The sequence below is a fragment of the Gracilinanus agilis genome, chromosome 4, assembly GCF_016433145.1.
Source record: "Gracilinanus agilis isolate LMUSP501 chromosome 4, AgileGrace, whole genome shotgun sequence".
Classification (NCBI taxonomy): Eukaryota; Metazoa; Chordata; class Mammalia; order Didelphimorphia; family Didelphidae; genus Gracilinanus; species Gracilinanus agilis.
This window is the reverse complement of record NC_058133.1, coordinates 390,530,118-390,547,690: the sequence shown is the minus strand read 5'-3', so window position 1 is coordinate 390,547,690 and position 17,573 is coordinate 390,530,118.

The window sequence follows — 17,573 nt, the reverse complement described above, 5'->3', positions numbered from 1 at the left end:
GGGCAGGGGAGAAGGGAGGAAGCAAGAGGGAAGGAGGGAAAGGATAGGAAGGAAGAGAAGAATGGAGGAGAGGGAGGTGAGGAAAAAGAAGAAGTGGGGAGAAAAACATGGACAAAGGAGAGAGAATGTCAGGATAGTCTAGATAAGATAGGGAGGGGGGGAGGAGATGTTTTCTCTGTTTGGTAGTTAATTCATTCAGTTCTTTGCTCAAAACTAAGGATATGGGTTCAAGAGTAAGAGCTCAAGATAAGATTTTTACCACATTTTGACACTTTACTTGCTTATTTTGTTGAGAGTTAAGATTAAAAAAATTTCCCAAGATTTGTTCTTTTTTTTTCTGACATTACATATAAGGCAGTAACCAGAAAAGACTCAGAATTTCTCTTTATTCAGTCTTATGAGAAGATGCAAAGAATATTGTAGGCTTTTCCTCTGTCTTCTCAGGACTTAGAGTCTAATGGATGAGAAAGTCCACATTATGATAGCTACAGAAACATACAATAAATACATATAATCAAACCATAATCAGGATCATCTATTCAGTACTATTTTTGACATATCTAAGTGGTTTGTAAAAATGAGTTTTGCTTCTGTAGGGAAATGCTATTCTTTTTTTCCTCTTTTATTCATTCTTATTCCTTTGTGAAATATGTATTGGTTCAAATCCTGTTTCCTTTGAAATGGAATAAGATTTTTGTGTACTACATTCATGTTCTAACATAAGAAAATGCTAAACTAAATCAAAATTGCAATTTTTAGCCCTGATGGCATATTCCAAAGCATAGTTGGGTTCTGATTGCTTAAAGAGGTTAAAGTAGCTCATGGGTATATTTAATATATAGTACACTGGATCCAAGAGGCCACAAAGTTTCATGTTAATAGGTTTTGGAGGTTTCCAGTATGCTTCTCATTCTCCCCCACACCCAATCTTCTATCTTTATCCAATTATTCTGTTCCCTCTTGAATTGAAATCCAACATACTAAGATTTCTCGATAGTAATGAAATCATAGGTCCAAAAGAGATAAGATGAAAATTAATAAAAAATCAGAGAAAAAAGGAAAGACTAGTACAAAGTGATAGAAAAATAACAACAAAAATTAGGAAACAATATACAGCCTGATCATATTAATTCAATTGAAAAGAACACCCACAGTGCAGAAACAAATCTGGGCCCTGTCCTGTGCAATACTCAATTCTGTTCCCCCATAATTTTGCCATAAGCAGTCCAGTAATTGGCAGCCATGTTCATTGTATTTTCTAAGTTACATGAATACTAAAAAAGTGTTCAAGGTATCCCTCACTGTTACTGTGTGATTTGCCAAAATTTTTCCTGCTCTTACATTTCTTTGATGATTTCCTTTATGCCATTTCTCCCACATGATCTCTTTTTTTAACATATTGAAATTTCCCTATATTCTCCACATGCCTTTTCTATATCCTTTATTTTAGTTCATCAAAACTGGAGTATTTCATGGTTCAGAAACAAATAGGATCACTAGAAATATATTAGAGTTTAAAATATGAACCTTGGGGGCAGCTGGGTAGCTCAGTGGATTGAGAACCAGGCCTAGAGACAGGAGGTCCTAGGTTCAAATCTGGCCTCAGACACTTCCCAGGTATGTGACCCTGGGCAAGTCACTTGATTCCCATTGCCTAGCCCTTACCTCTCTTCTGCTTTGGAACCAATACACAGTATTGATTCCAAGAGGGAAGGTAAGGGTTTAAAAAAATAAATAAAAATAAAATATGAACCTTGATTTCAAGAAAGTATTTGAGGCCATAAAAGTATTATATTTTTTTCTCCAAAAGCTATGAAGCCTACTCTCCTCTCTTTTTCAATTCTGGGTCTAGCAGACTGTCTATTTATAGTGTTTGTCCAAGATAAATGTTATTTAAGGACAAGTTTCACAGTTGGCTTATCTGGCTGCATATTATAGCACACAAAGTAGGGTGTTGTTGTTTTTTTTTTTTAATCCACTTGGATTTGACAGTTAACTAAGATATTTTTGAGATACTGGGCAGCTAAATGTCTCAGTGAATAGAATAGTGGGATTGACATCAGGAAGACCTGAGTTCAAATTCTGCCTCAGGTACTAACTAGCTGTGTAACCCTGGACAAGTCACTTAATCTCTCTGAACCACAGTTTTCTCATCTATTTAATTGGGCTACTACTAATAGCACCTACCTCCTAAGGTTCTTGTAAAGATCAAAGAGGTAACATTTGTAAAGCTCTTTGCTTAGAGCACTATATAAATGTTAATTTTTGTAGGTTTCACTTAGAAGGTTGAAATCGCTCATATCATCCACAAATAGGATCATCTGAATGACCTCACCATTTAGAGTCAGTTTTATAGTTTTTGAAAAGTAACGATACAATTCTATTCAAGAAACATATAAATATATATGTAAAGCTATATATGTAGATACATTATACATATATAGTTTCTGTGTAAGTTGTTTCAAAGTATTCTTGTCATTTTAAGCTAATTAAACTCTACAATGTCAGTAAAACTTTTGCAACACTACATATATTAAAATTGCTGAGGAAGTACAAAGGTAAATAACAAGTTTCCTGTTTCAAAGAGCTTATAGTCTAGGAAGGTTGCTAAGGCGAGGATACAAATCAAAACAGCGTATGGTCAATACATATGAGAAAACTGAATAAGTTATTGATGAAGAGTTTATAGCCTAAAGAATCAAGGAAGCCATCCTGGAAATGGTGGATTTTGAAATATGTAGGAACATACCTCTATCAACAGCCCATACCTGGAGAGAGGACATTTTTCTTTTGGGCAATGACTTGGATAAAAGTCTAGATACTGCACAGCATGAGATGAATTTTATGCAAAACTTAATACAGTCTAAGTAGGTCCATTTTGTCATAAAGGAATAAAGTAAAAATAGTATAATAGGCATGAATAGAATATGCAAAAAGAAGACAGTGAGATAAAGTTGCAGATACCAACTGACATGAGGTTGTGAAGAGCCTTGTCTATCAAACTGATGAATCTGGACTTTTTCTCTTGCTCTCATGAATAATGGGAAAAATCAACTAAAAAGTATGGAGTGATTATATGTATCTGTGAATATTACTAATCTATTAATCTAAAAATGATACATATTTAGTAACTTTCCTTTAACCAAAGAATCTTGTTTCACAACCATATCACACAGGAAAGTTTATTGCATTCTACTTAACTGAACCCATACTGCCTCCTACTGATAATTAATAATGGCCAATTGCTGACTGAGTATTGTATTGGTAGGATTTGTTACTTTTAGATGGATGGAACTTTACTATCATTGGGAATGAGAAAAAGAAGGTCAGAGGTTTAAGGATGGTCCTTTAGATAACAGCACCTAAAACAAAATCCTCCCCAAAACCTTTCCTATAGCTTCTAAAATAATTTATCAGTCTAAGGATAGCAGTTTCATAGGTCAGCCAGTGGGAGTTTATAATGGATGACAAATGGCAGTCTTTAGCCATATTACTAGTAAAAACAAACAAAAAAACAAAAAGAAACCTAAAAAGCAGAAAGCATTGTGGGGTAAGACTATTTTAGAAAATGGGAATTTGAAAGAAATCAAGGATTCTACAAAGGGACCCAAACCTATTCACTGAGGTTCTTAATCGTGATCACCAATTCTCTAGAAAACTGCCATAGTTTCCATGTGGAGCTGGTTGCTTTCTAATTGCTGCAGCAGGCTACCACTGGGAAGAACAAAGGAAATATTTAGCAGATCGTAAATTCTTCTGCAGCCCTGTGGAGAGGCTGGAGTTCAGATTACATGTTTATAACTAGCATTTGAGAGCAATTTCTACTTCAGTTGGAGAAAGTGGGTGGGGGAGCTGTTCAATTCTCTGTTTCTCTGAGTTTGGAGAAACTCAGACCACTTTTTGAGTTCCAAATTCCATTCCAGCTATATTTGGATCCAGTGATGCTTAAGACCATGTAATGCAGGGAAATACTTTCTTTTTATTTTCTCTTGGATATATGTTTTAATGGAAAGTAGATTTCTATGCAAGTGAAAAGAGAACATGTGCCCAATATGTTCTAATGAGACTTACTGGATTTAGTAATAAGTGTAGTTCTACCAGGCAGGCAAACATTTTGCATTAGGTCAAGATTAGGAGGACAGTTCTAAGAATATGCAGTAAGTAACGAGAGCCAAGGCTCACACAGTGGCACAACGGCCAGGAAAAGACAACTAGTTATCAAATACTGACATAAGAAAGGAATAAAGAAGAAGCATATTGGGGGGAAAGGAAATATTTTAGGAACCTTCTGGGTCAATGAGAAGGCAACTGCCAGTAAAGTCAAAGCTCATGCCAGGTGGCAAGGAGAAAGGACAAACTGATTTGCTGAAATGTCTCCACAGAGTCCTATTTTTCTTAATATTCAGTTATTGAGTTACTGGGTGGTTTCTGGGAGCCCTGTCTCCCTAGAAGTTTCTCCTATACAGAAGTGACCATATATTAGATCTAGGTCTTACACATAAATTGGACATCTATTGGTAAGTAAGGACCTACAAATATTGGATGGCACACCACCATGCATTTACCACACAGAATTCAACACTGGAAATAAAGGTACCATAGGCAACAGATTATTTCTGGCAGCACTTTTGTAATAGCAAAGAACTGAAAACAAAGTCGATGACCATTGATTGGCAAGTTTCTAAACAAACTTTGACACACATATTTATTAAAATATTAGTATGCCATTAGGAATGATGAAGATAAAGAATAAAGGGAATAGTGAAAATGCTTATGTGACCTGATATAAAGTGAAGTGAAGCAAAATCAGGAAAAAATATATGTATATATAGCATATATAAAGTATAGTATATTTGTACGGATGTATGTATATGATGTATATGTATGTATATATAAGCATACTATATATATATACACATATATATATAATGACTGTGACACCGGAAACAGGGAAAAATGGTAAAAATATAATTCATAGAGTAATCAAAATGATCAAGCCTGGTCCTAAAGAAAAGATGATAAAATGGAACTCCCTTCTTTGTATGAGAAGAGGATTCTGGATATGGAATATTATAAATAGTCAGACTAAGTTGAACTTTTGGCTTCTTTCATTAAATTATTTCCCATCCTGCCCACTCTTATTTCTTGATTATTGCTTGTACAAGAGATGGGTCTTGGGGTAGATGTGGGAAAAGTACATGGAGGTGATATTGTAATTTAAAATGTGTTTTCATTTGATGGTAGCACATAATAGCCCCTCAAATTGAATACCTGTTGAATGGGGGCAGGGAGAGGCATCTCATTTTTATACCAAGGAACCTTAGGGAATGCCTGCAACTTTCAACTAAAGTAATAGCAAATGTGGAATGGTTTTCTTTCCCCATAAATAGTAGCAGCCAAATGCCCCAATCTGGCAATATGGTGCATGAGACAATTAGAGGTTCAGTCATTTTGATCCAATGTTAAACTGATTTTCTTATGACCATTTGTGGTCACTAAGATGACCACAGTAGTTTTTTTTTTATTTTAAACCCTTAACTTCTGTGTATTGACTTATAGGTGGAAGAGTGGTAAGGGTAGGCAATGGGGGTCAAGTGACTTGCCCAGGGTCACACAGCTGGGAAGTGTCTGAGGCCGGATTTGAACCTAGGACCTCCCGTCTCTAGGCCTGGCTCTCAATCCACTGAGCTACCCAGCTGCCCCCCACAGTAGTTTTTAAGAGAATAGGTAACCATGGTCATTAGCTAGCCAAACACTTAATCAGGTAATGACTGGTACTGCGGGAAGTCCTCCAAATAAAACCTGAAATGTTCAAGTCTCACTTAGTTTCAGCTTTGTGCTACCCAGTTACATTAGCCAAGTTTCAACCAAACATTTTCTGGGCCCCCAAAACTTTTCTGTGAACCACAGAACAAATCTTTTCCTGCTCACCCCGGATGAGGAAAAATTGATGGGTTCTGCCTCCCACCCAATGCACTCCAGATTGGATTTGTGGTTCTATTTTGGTTTCATGGTGAAACATTTGTGACAGTTGGGCATGTCCTTAGTTGTCCTTCTTTGGATTTGCCTTTGGATGAAATTTTTAAAAATCTCATTAATTCCTAGGAAATGGAAAGAGGAGAATCATGCTTTAGCCTTCTAATTATTAAGACTTGCTAAGTGAACATAGATAGATGAATGACATTTTGAAAAATGTAGAAATATTTTATATGGCTATATTTAAGCACTTTAAAGATCTTTATAACCAGAATGACTTGGGGAAATGGTCATTCATTAATTGTTTTCTACATTGTTCAGCACATGGGTTGTGGTTTTTGTTACATTATTGTGAGAGAAAGCATGCTAGAAGAAAAAATACTCAGGATTTCAACTCAGGAAGAACTAGATTTAAATCCAATTTCTGATAGGATTTGAACCTCTGTCCCCTGAGATATTGTCTTTAATATTTATCTGTGCTACCTTGGGTAAGACTTTCACTGCCCTGGGTTTGAATATAAATAGCCTCAGAGAACTCTTCCAGTTTTAAGACTACAGTGAGATTATGTGACTCTAAAGTCCCCAAGCTTCAACTGTAAAATAAGGAGTATAATAATTAAGGCTCCCTACCTCACAGGGTGCTTGTGGAGAAAATCCTCTGTAAACCTCAAAGACCTATGAACATTTGGTAAATGTAAACTATTGTTAATCCTGTGGAAACTGTCCCTGCCCTCAAGGAGTTGCTAGTTTAGTAGGGAAAATAATGCATGTACAAAATAGTTAAAGACTTAGGTGAGCTATTTCATTAATTAATTATTTTTTTTTTGCCTTGACAACTGATTTCCTCAGTGAAGTGAGCTTCCAGTAAGACAACTCTTCTGAAGCAGATACAAAATTATTCTGTTTTACATTCTTCATCAGGCTCATACATCGAGTTTGTCAGAAAAACTGAAATGATGTTATCTTTATGCCTAAGAAGTCTTCTATTCCCTGTGCTGCACTGTATCTCACATAGTCAGTATTTAAGTTGATACCTTATAAATTGTAGCTTGAGCCTGCTCAGTTATTGACAGAATTTCTCAACAACTTTCTCCTCTCTTCTTCCAGGGAATGTAGTAGATACATAGATATAATCATCATATTTTAAAATATAATTCTTGGATATTTTAAATATACTTGGAAATTTGATGATTATTTGTAAAGTCTTTTGGATCCAATATAATTTTTAAAGTGTTAAGAGAAAATGAAGTAATTCTCTCCCTTTAAAACTGTAATTTTTTAAAATCTAGAATCCAAAGACTGTTTTCGCTTCATAAATGTGACTGTATTCACACTGACTGCTGTTTTAAAAGAAGGAAAAATGTTAGTCATAACTACAGCAATTCAGATATCAAAATATGTAAATACATTACAAAATAGTTTATGAGTAGATAAATATTGAAATTCAAAAATTTTTAAATGGAATGAGAATGAATTTTACTGAACAAAATCCCTTTTATCCCATCCCATCCCAGCAGTGGGATGACCCTAAACACCCTGAAGGAATGCACAATGCCAACTGGATTTTTGGTATGTAGGTCAAATTGCTTCTGACTAATACAGATACAGTGAAAATCTCCATATTACAAAAACAAAACAAAATGAAAAAATATTTCCAGGCCCTTACAAATAGTCCATTTATTTCCAATAATATTTGTCAAAAGAATTTATACCTTTTATGTGGCCAATAAAGGAGCAAAAATTAGATTTGAACCCAGGTCTTCTTGACCCAAAATCAGGTGTGCTATCTGCTAGAGCATAAGGCCTCTGCTCAAGATACTGAAATTCCAGGTCAATCAAACCAACTTTGGCAGTCAGAATTCAGTGTAATGATATCTGACATGTAATAGAATGCATGTATATTTCTTTACCATGAGATGATGCCCATAGGAATTCTATAAAATAGAATAAAATGCAACTGCTTTATCATTTTTTTCAAGTACACATTCTTTTGGTCATTTTACAAACTATTTTTTTAAAAACTCAATCAGTTTTTCCAGAGGAGCAGACCTAAACATGCATAATTCTAGAGGAGAATCTTTCATTGTTGCAAAGCCTTTGACTATAATGATAAAATTGTAGGTCTTGTACATTTAGAAGAGAAAGGTGAATTCTTGTGCTGCCACAGAATAAATAGAATATCTCAGCCATGAATAATGATTAACGCTCTTTTGCTCCCTTGGTAAAGGCTTTAGAGGTTGGTCCACACCTGCAGCATTCATCAATTATAGGTCCCACTCTCTTGAAAGAAACTTAATAACCACTGTTCACAGGTGAGATGTCCTTCAGGTGGATATGGAATTTTGAAAGAAAACCACTTAGCTTTGTTTTCTGTGCTTTTTATTTTCCCAGCATTTCGCTCCTATAGTTACAGCAAAAATACTTTAGCAGATTTAAAAACATGCAAAAGGGGCATGTGGCAAAATAAATAAATAAAACTTTTCTGCCTTCTTCAATGTTTATCATGAATTCAGAGATGGTTTTAAAGGTCAGAAAAACAATCAGCCTAAAAACTTGGATTCAATATTCAAGTAATAAGTTCAGCATTTTTATAGTCTAACTCGTTTTTGTCGCTGTACAATTCTAAGCTGACTTTAAATTCCCTCAGCTTTAAACATCATCTATCATCTCTCTTTTTCTAAACTGGTATGGGATGGGTGGCAGTGAACAGTAGGGCCAGAATTACTCTGATGAAGAAGAAGGACCTAACTGAATCATATCGACAATATTCATGTAATCACAGGCTTCGAGATATCTCTTCAGAGGTGGTAACTGAAGTCCAGGTAGATTAGTGGTACGTTTACAACTTTCCAGGCTTATTTATAGGAAAGTGTAACATAGAGAGGTGCCATTATGCTGGAGCAGAAAGAACAATGTACTGAGTGCCAGAAGAAATTACTTCAAATCTCAGGTATGGCACAAGCTTGAAGGGTCTTGTGATTTTTTGTTGTTGTTGTTGTTCAACTCACTTCATGCCTTGTACCAAAGATTCCTTCTCAGTAAAATGAGAGAACTGAATTAAATCATCCCTGGCCACTTTATACATTTTGTTTTAAACAAACTAGAATACTTACCATCCCCTATTATTTCCTGTTCTCCTCCCATCCTTGTGACTGTCTGTATACCAACCTTAGAGCCCAGAATGCATCCTACTCCCCCCAATTCCTTTTTTCCTTCTTCAAAGTCCCTGCTCAGTTACTGCATCTTCTACAAAATGTTCCATCACTTCAGCCCCAACTTAAAATGATCCCTTTTCCCTTTATTTATGCTTTGAATTTCTCCTTTTCACTTAATAAGTTTTATTAATATTATAATTTATTATCATATTAATGATTTTACCTTATTTGTATTTTACTTGTGTCTCATCTCCCATAATAAACTGTTTTGAGCTTCTTGAGGAGATATTTCCTGTCAGTGCATTTTCTATGATATGTCCAAACTGTGACACCTTTATGCTTTTGTTCCCCTTGATCACTATGCATAGATTATTTTGTCCCATATCTACCTGTTGACATTCTACTCTCCATTCATATCAAAATATCTAACAGGCATTTATTAAGCATCTACTGTGTGTGATTAACTGTATTAGACACAGGAAAGGCAAAGGAAACAAATTATCCCTGTCCTTAAGGGGCTTACATTCAACGATCCTTTAAAGTTAAAGTCAAGTTTTACATCATTCCCCAACCTTTCCTCACTTACTTTATAGAGTTATCATGTATTTATTATTATGGTTATTTCTTTATTTGTCTCTTAACCCTGCTATGTAGTAAGCTCCAGGGGCATAAGGTTTGCATCTCTGATACTCATGTATTGGAGGCATACCTAGTGTGGAGTAATCTGAACTTTGATTCATGATACCAAAATTTAGAGAAACTCATGGCTTCTGTACTCCTATAGATTAAAACAACTAGGTTTAGTAATAATTAGCAAAATAATTAGTTAAGCTAGTAAGTTATGACACAAGCATGGTGCTTCATTGTCCGTCATAACTGAATTTTAGGTTAACTTCTGATCAGACACCTCTTTCCTGACCTCCCCAATAGTAATGCTTTTATAGGGCTCTAAAGTCTCCCCTAAAATTTCATTGCCAAAGTGGTTGATTGTGCTTTGAATGTAGCAATATTCAATGCTCTAAAATAGGACCTTAGACATCACCTTGTCTAACCTCTCATTTTAAAGAGGACAAAACTAAATCTGAGTGACTAAATCAAATGAATAAAGGGAGTGAATGGTAGATCTAGAATTAACAATCAGGTTAAATATATACTAAAGAGGTTTTTGTTGAGTTATATGATTAGCAATATGGCAGACTAGTTGTTTTCCATGTAATTCCACAATCTGAAAGTTTTGAATAAAAGAATATGTAAATCAAACATATAAAGATTCAAACTAAATCTGCAAGCTAAGATAATTATTCCAAACAACTGTACAGGCTTGTGTGTAAAGCTATAAAGTGGCTTCTGTGTGATCCCCTTGCATTATTGACTCAGTCTGAACATTCTCACCCTCCATAAGAAGTCCATTGATTCTTCCAAATCACAAAAAAGCACATTAGTGCAATTCTTTGGATATGTATGTTTATGTAATAAGAACAATATCAAAAGAACAGAGCTAGAGAAGAGGAATTCTCCCTGTCCAAAGGATAGGCAACTATCATTCTAGTTGGGAGCCATCTTCTCTCTATAGAACTTATACTGGATAGGAACACAACCAGGACTCTACATGTCTCACCTTAAGGAGGTTGACCCTCAGACCAAGATACCTGTGAAGGAGAAAAGGTATACATCACAGCAGTGGAAAGACGATTTGTCAAAGAGCAAGAAAGCAAACCAGAAATAAGCCATGGGAAATATAAGAAAAATGTACCAAGAGAAAAAGGAAAAAAAGAAAAATCAAGTGAGAATGCTTGGATATAAGAATGGATTCCAAATAAATAAGGCCAAAAATTAAGCTCACTAATATAGAAGAATAAATTAAGCCAATGCCAGGTAAAATAAGTGTTGTACAATGAACTTAAATACACTAAAACTCATTAAAGGAGACATACTGTCAAAAGACTAAAAATTGATAGCAAAAAATTCTAGAATGATATGAAAGATAAATATAGCTTTAGAAGGTATTATGGTAGAAATTAAGTAAGAAATCTGAGTGGTTAAAACAGAAAAAATAAAGATAAATAACATTAAACAACTTAGGAAACAAAAGCAAAATTTTTTCTAAAGTAGTAGCTGTGAGAAGAATAATTACATATTAAGACTTACAAAATACAGGAGTGTAAAAATTGGTTGAAAATGAGAAAAATAAAAATTTAAAAGAATATATTCATTTTTGGTTACCATTTATTTTATTATATATAGTAATATATATGTAGCATAGCAATAATATAATACATGTGATTTCTTGTAAAAATGTAATAAATTATAATAAATATGCTTATCCTAGAGAAACAAATTCTTTTCTTAGCTATGTCCAAGTCTGTCCCTTTTGCCCCTCACCCTTCCCCAGGAAGGCATGTAATGTGATATAGGTTGTACATGCATTATCAAATAATACGTATTTCCTTGTTCGTCACGTTTTGAAATAAGACACATTTGGGATACACAAGAGAAAAACTCATGGAGGAAATAAAGTGAAGAATGGTATGTTTCAATCTGCATTCCATCTGCTTATTCTATGAAAGTAGATTTCCATTTTTGTCATGAATCTCTTAAGAGTTCTTCTGGACTCCTGTCTTGTTGATAATAGTTGTCATTCACAGATGATCATCATATGTTATTGTTGGGCTGTATACAATGTTTTCCTGATCCTGCCCACTTCATTTTGCATCACTTTATAAAAGTCTGTCTTGGTTTTTTTTAAGCGTCTACTTTGTCATTTCATATGGCACAATAGTATTCCGTCACAATCATGTATTATAATTTGTTCATCCATTCCTGAATTGATCTATCTTTAGTTTCCTGTTCTTTGTCACCACAAAAGGAACTGCTATAAATATTTTAGAATATGTAGTTTCTTTTCCTTTTTCCTTGATCATCTTAGATGACTAATAATGGTTTTATTGGGTGAAAAGTTATTCAGACTTTCATAATATTAATTTTATATAAGCTAATGATCAACCTTAAGAACATAAAGGTAAATTAAGAATTATAGGTTTCCTAGGATATGATAATTTTTAAAAGTCCTTAATTCTATATTATAGAAAATAATACAATAATGTTCAGAATTTTGACAAGTTGGAGTAGGACATGGGATTGCTGGGAAAGATCATTAGCAGTGAGGTACTAAGATGGTAGAATGGAATAGAATGAAGGTTCTCCCCTACAGGAGAAATGAGAAGGTGCCACTAAGGAGAGACAGAAGTATAATGATGCTTTTGTCTGGGGAGAATCACCCAATAAGATAGCACCTTCTCTGAGGGTTGTACTTTCCATAATATCATGGCATGACAGTATAATGAATGTATGCATTCCCAGGGAAAATCAGCACCAAAGGACAATAGGAAATATAGGTCCAAAATTAGGACAAATTTACCTTAGAAGTGGTGAATAACAATTGTATTATTTAGGACAGTGATGGCAAACCTTTTAGAGATGGAGTGCTGGGCCCTGCCCCCACCTCATCCCCCAGACAGAATGCCATGCTCCACCACCCCCACCCAGATACCATTTACCATGCCCCACTCCTACCCCATTACCCCACAATGGGGAAGAAGAAAGTGCTCCCATTGAGCTGCTGGGTGGACAGGTGGGTGAAGTAAAAAACTATCATTGGGCATGGTGGAGAACAGGAGGGAATCAGCACTGCCTGAATCCCTCTGTCTTTCTAGTAATAAACTTGTTGGGGGAGGTGGCCCCATGCCCACAGAGAGCTCTCTTCATGCCATCTTTGGCACCTGTGCCATACGTTCACCATTGCTGATTTAGGGATAGCTCTAGCTATACTGTTATCACTGTTTATTTTATAAAGTGATATTTCTAAGAATGTATTAACTAGAAGCCATGACCAAAAATAAAGATATAGATATAGATGTAGAGAGTGTGTGTGTATGAATGCACACATATTTGTGTAGAAATATCATTTGCGTGTATAGCAATTAAAGTGATATGGTGGATAGAATGCCACATCTGGAATCAGGAAGATTCATCTTCCTGAGTTCAAATCTAGCCTCAGACACTAACTAGTTCTGTGTCCCTGGGCAAGACACTTAACTTTGTTTGCCTCAGTTTCCTCATCTGAAAAGTAAGTTGAATAAGAGAATGGCAGACCATTCCAGAATCTTTTCCAAGAACACTCCTGATTACATACATAAATATATGTGTGTATTTGGGGGGAGGATGAAGTAAGACCTAAAGTTACACTGAAATCAAAATGAGATAAAAGACAGAGATCATTGCAATGACCAATTATGGCTCTAGGAAATTGATGATGTATGTTAGCCATCGCTTAACAGAGAAATGATGGATTCATTTTTGAACATGGCTAATATAGGAATTTGTTTTACTGGACTACATGTATTTGCTACAAAGGTTTTTGTTTTTGTTTTCTCAGTAAAGGGAGGTAGAAGGGACAGAAAATACTTACCTAAGAAATGAAAATACAATGTTTTCCAAAAGAAGAGTGAGTTCAAATTTGCCCCCTAATGATTTTGTGATCCAGTACATAGGAAAGATAAGTATGGGACATGTAATGAGAATATAGCTGTAACCCATGGAATGGTGGTTAAAATTCATAATTGATCACAAGGGGAAAGAAATAGGAAAACATAAAAGGAAATTGGGGGGTACAGGGTGTGAGAATATGAAAGAAAGAATTTTGAACCACACATATACCTTGGATACAGAAAAAGTAGAAAGAAAGGAAAATAAGAAATTGAGCTAAATTCAATTTTTAAGATAGAAGATAAGATAGAACAGAGAAACTGGATGGAGAGTAAAGAGTCTAGAGAATCCAAAGAAACAGGCTAATATCAATAATAGTGCAGAGGGAAGTAAAATAGGAGAAGAAAAAGGTCAGCACAAAAAAAAAGAAGAAAACAAAATTCTAACAATCATAACTTTGTATGGTAATACAATAAATTAGCTAATAAAGTGAAAGAAAATTGTAGAGTAAATAAGAAAAAACCCACTAACTTGAGCCATACAAGAAACATAAGTAAAGATAGATACACTTAAAATAGAAAAAATATTCATGCTTGTTGAATTAGATTTAATTTCTTGCACATAGACAAGCAATAACTTTTTATTGAATTAAATGAGGAGCACAAAGGACACAAGGGAAAAGTAAAGACTAGAATACAGTTCTACTAACTTCTAGGATAATATGTTTCCCACAATTCCATCTGCTCAAAAATATACATACCTTATTATCACTTCTTCCCAAATATATTCAAATTCCCATAGATCAAATTAAAATTTGGAGATTTAAAATTCAAAATCTGTCTTTTCTCAAAATAGAACAGATTTTAATAACAAGGAAAACTATACCACTACATCAAACACCAAGAATCTTTCATAAAGTTAGTATTGTCTTTAAATTACCGGTTGTATGTCAACAAAGTCTGAAAGACCATGGGCAAATTATTTACCCACTTAAAGGTACTGTTTCCTTATTTGTAAAGTGGCAAGAATTATGATTATCTTATTTCATAATTGTGAGGAAAGCACACTGTAAAATTAAAAGAACTATGGAAATGAGATTTATTAGTTTTAGTATAGTGAGATTATACCACAGAAAGAACCTGAAATTATATGGAAGAAAATATTTTTAAGAGACTAATGCCATCATTAAGATACAAAACATTAATTCAGGCAACTAAGCAAAAAAGCAATTTGCTTTTCAAATATTCAGCTTTATAACTGAGTTCTAATACTTAACCATAGATATGTAAAACAGTACTATTGTTGTCTGCAGATCTCAAATTCCAATTTTTCATTCAAAATAATTTTAAATGTATTTCAAATAAAATGAAAGTTTCCAGGTAAACATAACAAAATATGTCCATTTCCTTCCTGAGGTTATGAAAGAATGCATATAATAAGGAATTAAATGATAATAAAAGTAATTTATAAAATGACCAGTTTGATTTTTATAGAAAGGAATTTCCAGGTAAATGTCTTTGCCTAAAACAAATTTGCAAAGGCAGACCTAGATGATAACAAATATGCAAATTTTGTAATTGTGAGTTTCAGGTGAGCATCAATAAGTGCTTTTTAAGTGCTAAGCTCTTTTGTTTGAGAAGACAAATAATGAAGTTATGATAACATGTAAAGTAAGTGGTTATGCATGCATCTAATCACTTTCTTTGAACTAAAGCCCAGCATAAGATACTTCAGGAAAAGAGTTCACAAAGCAATAGTTAACTGGATAGTTTCAGGTCTTACAATGGTATTACCAACTATATTACCAGTTCTTTCTAAACTGAAGGAATAAACTTGCCAGATTATTACTTTCAAGAGCTTATAAAATTCCTGGGTTAGGGGCAAGCCTTTGAAAACTTAAAAAATAGAGGACAAAACAAATTCAAAAGCAGCTGCTTATGCCTTTCGATTTCAGTATTTCCTAGCAAGTCATGATGTCTTCACAGCCACTCGCTTCATGCTTAAAAGTTTCTGAAAGTTGATTGATTGCTCCCAAACTGCTACATAGTTTTCGTTGATTAACCACATATATTTTTGCCAATATGTCTGGCTACCTTTTTAAAGTTAGTGCACTGTTGGCAGTATTACAAAAACAGATTTTGAGGATTGGAATCGGATTTGGCAGTAAAGGATTTGGTTCCAAATTCATAGGTGATCTTAAAATTTCATGTGACATAAAAAGAAAAATTGTTGCAGTAGAAAACAAAAGTCTGCACTTCTATTCAAAGAGATACATCAGTTGTCAGATGGTTATTTTTCTTGCATTTTTTGCTTAATCATTACCTCCTTTAAAGGAAAGAACTACCTCTAGCATACACACACACACACACACACACACACACACACACACACACATATGCTTCCCCTCCCCACTCTCCATCGATATCTTCTTTTATGACATCAAGTAACATCCTGCCTCTTCTAAAGCAAAAAAGGGACAACTTTTCAAAATTCCATCACGATAAAAGAATCTTTTGTCCTCCTTGGCATTTTAGAATTTTAACGAGTTGTTTATATATCTCAATGGCTTGAAAAGACAGATGTATTTTATGTAATCTTCCATGTAAGCTTTTTTCATTTCCCTTATAAATTACTTTTCCATATTTTAAAATGTAGTTATGTTTGCAGAGAAAAATGGCCAAAAAGTACGAGAAGTTATTTGTTGGCCACCATGAGCCTTTAGATAAAGTAAGTATAAATCACAGTGGGTAATAAAATTCTAACATATGAATAAACCACAGCTTTATTGAAGAAATGTCTATTAAAAAGTGTGTTGTCCCATTTTGTTCCCCTCGAAGAATGTTAATATATTAGTTTCATTTGAAAGCAAACAGTTTTTTTTAAAACCCTATTTCTCATTTTGATGCACCAGAGGAGGACCTGACCCAATTGGAGACTCCAAGTTTCCTTAAGATCCAGTGATGAACTGCTTTCCTCCAGCAAAGGGCTTGTATACTTTGGGAGCTAAGGCCATAAATTATATATTACATGCAGAGAAAGAACAATAAAGAACAAAGATGCCAAACCCCTGAAATCCATAATTGAATAACAATAATTTAAGTACACGTCAAGCTGCATGTTGTAGATTGTCTGACTCACTGAAGCACAGACTGAACCAAATGGTTTCTTGTTTTTTCATCTCTATAAACCTTTCCTGCTGTTCTTAGCTCTTATGGGTTTGGATGCAAACCAAAAGTAGAGTTTAACTTCATCTGGAGCTGGATTCCAGAACATAAACAGAAAACAAAATGCTCCCCGCCTCCACTACCTCCAGAACTGTTGAAACAGGCTGCCAAATGGGTGCTTTGATGGATGGATAGAACGTCTGCAGAGTTAAAGGGGCACTGTGGAATCACTGATTCCCTAAATGTGGGAGTTTGGCAATGCAGTTCCTTTGATGTAGAGGTACCTGCCTGGTAAGTGATCTGTGAAACTTTTCCAATTAAAGGGGCATAATCCATAGAGGAATGCACATTCAAAAAATCACTATCAACAGTCCCCCAGTAACTTCACAATGACAGATAACCAACAGCAGCATCCCTGGAACACATTTTACATGAATTGTATTTAGAGCATTATCAGAACTCTAAAAGCTGATCTAGCTCAATCCCTTCACTTTATAGATAAGAACACTGTGCTGCAGAGAGTTTTGATAATTTGCCCCAAATTACAGCATTAGTTGGTGATAGAATTGAGATTAGAACTCAGTCCTACTGATTCCCAGATCACTGCTCTTCACATATCGTTTATATTGTCTTCTGTTACTTTTTGACCCCTTCTCTTTAAGGTTTACTGTAATTAAAAAGAGATTCTTCTTTCAATGTGGGAAATCATGGAAAACAATAGTACCTATGGACTTCTCCTTCCCCAGTTTCCTAAAATTGTATGTCTGACCAAGTTACTTCTCTGCTCAATAAA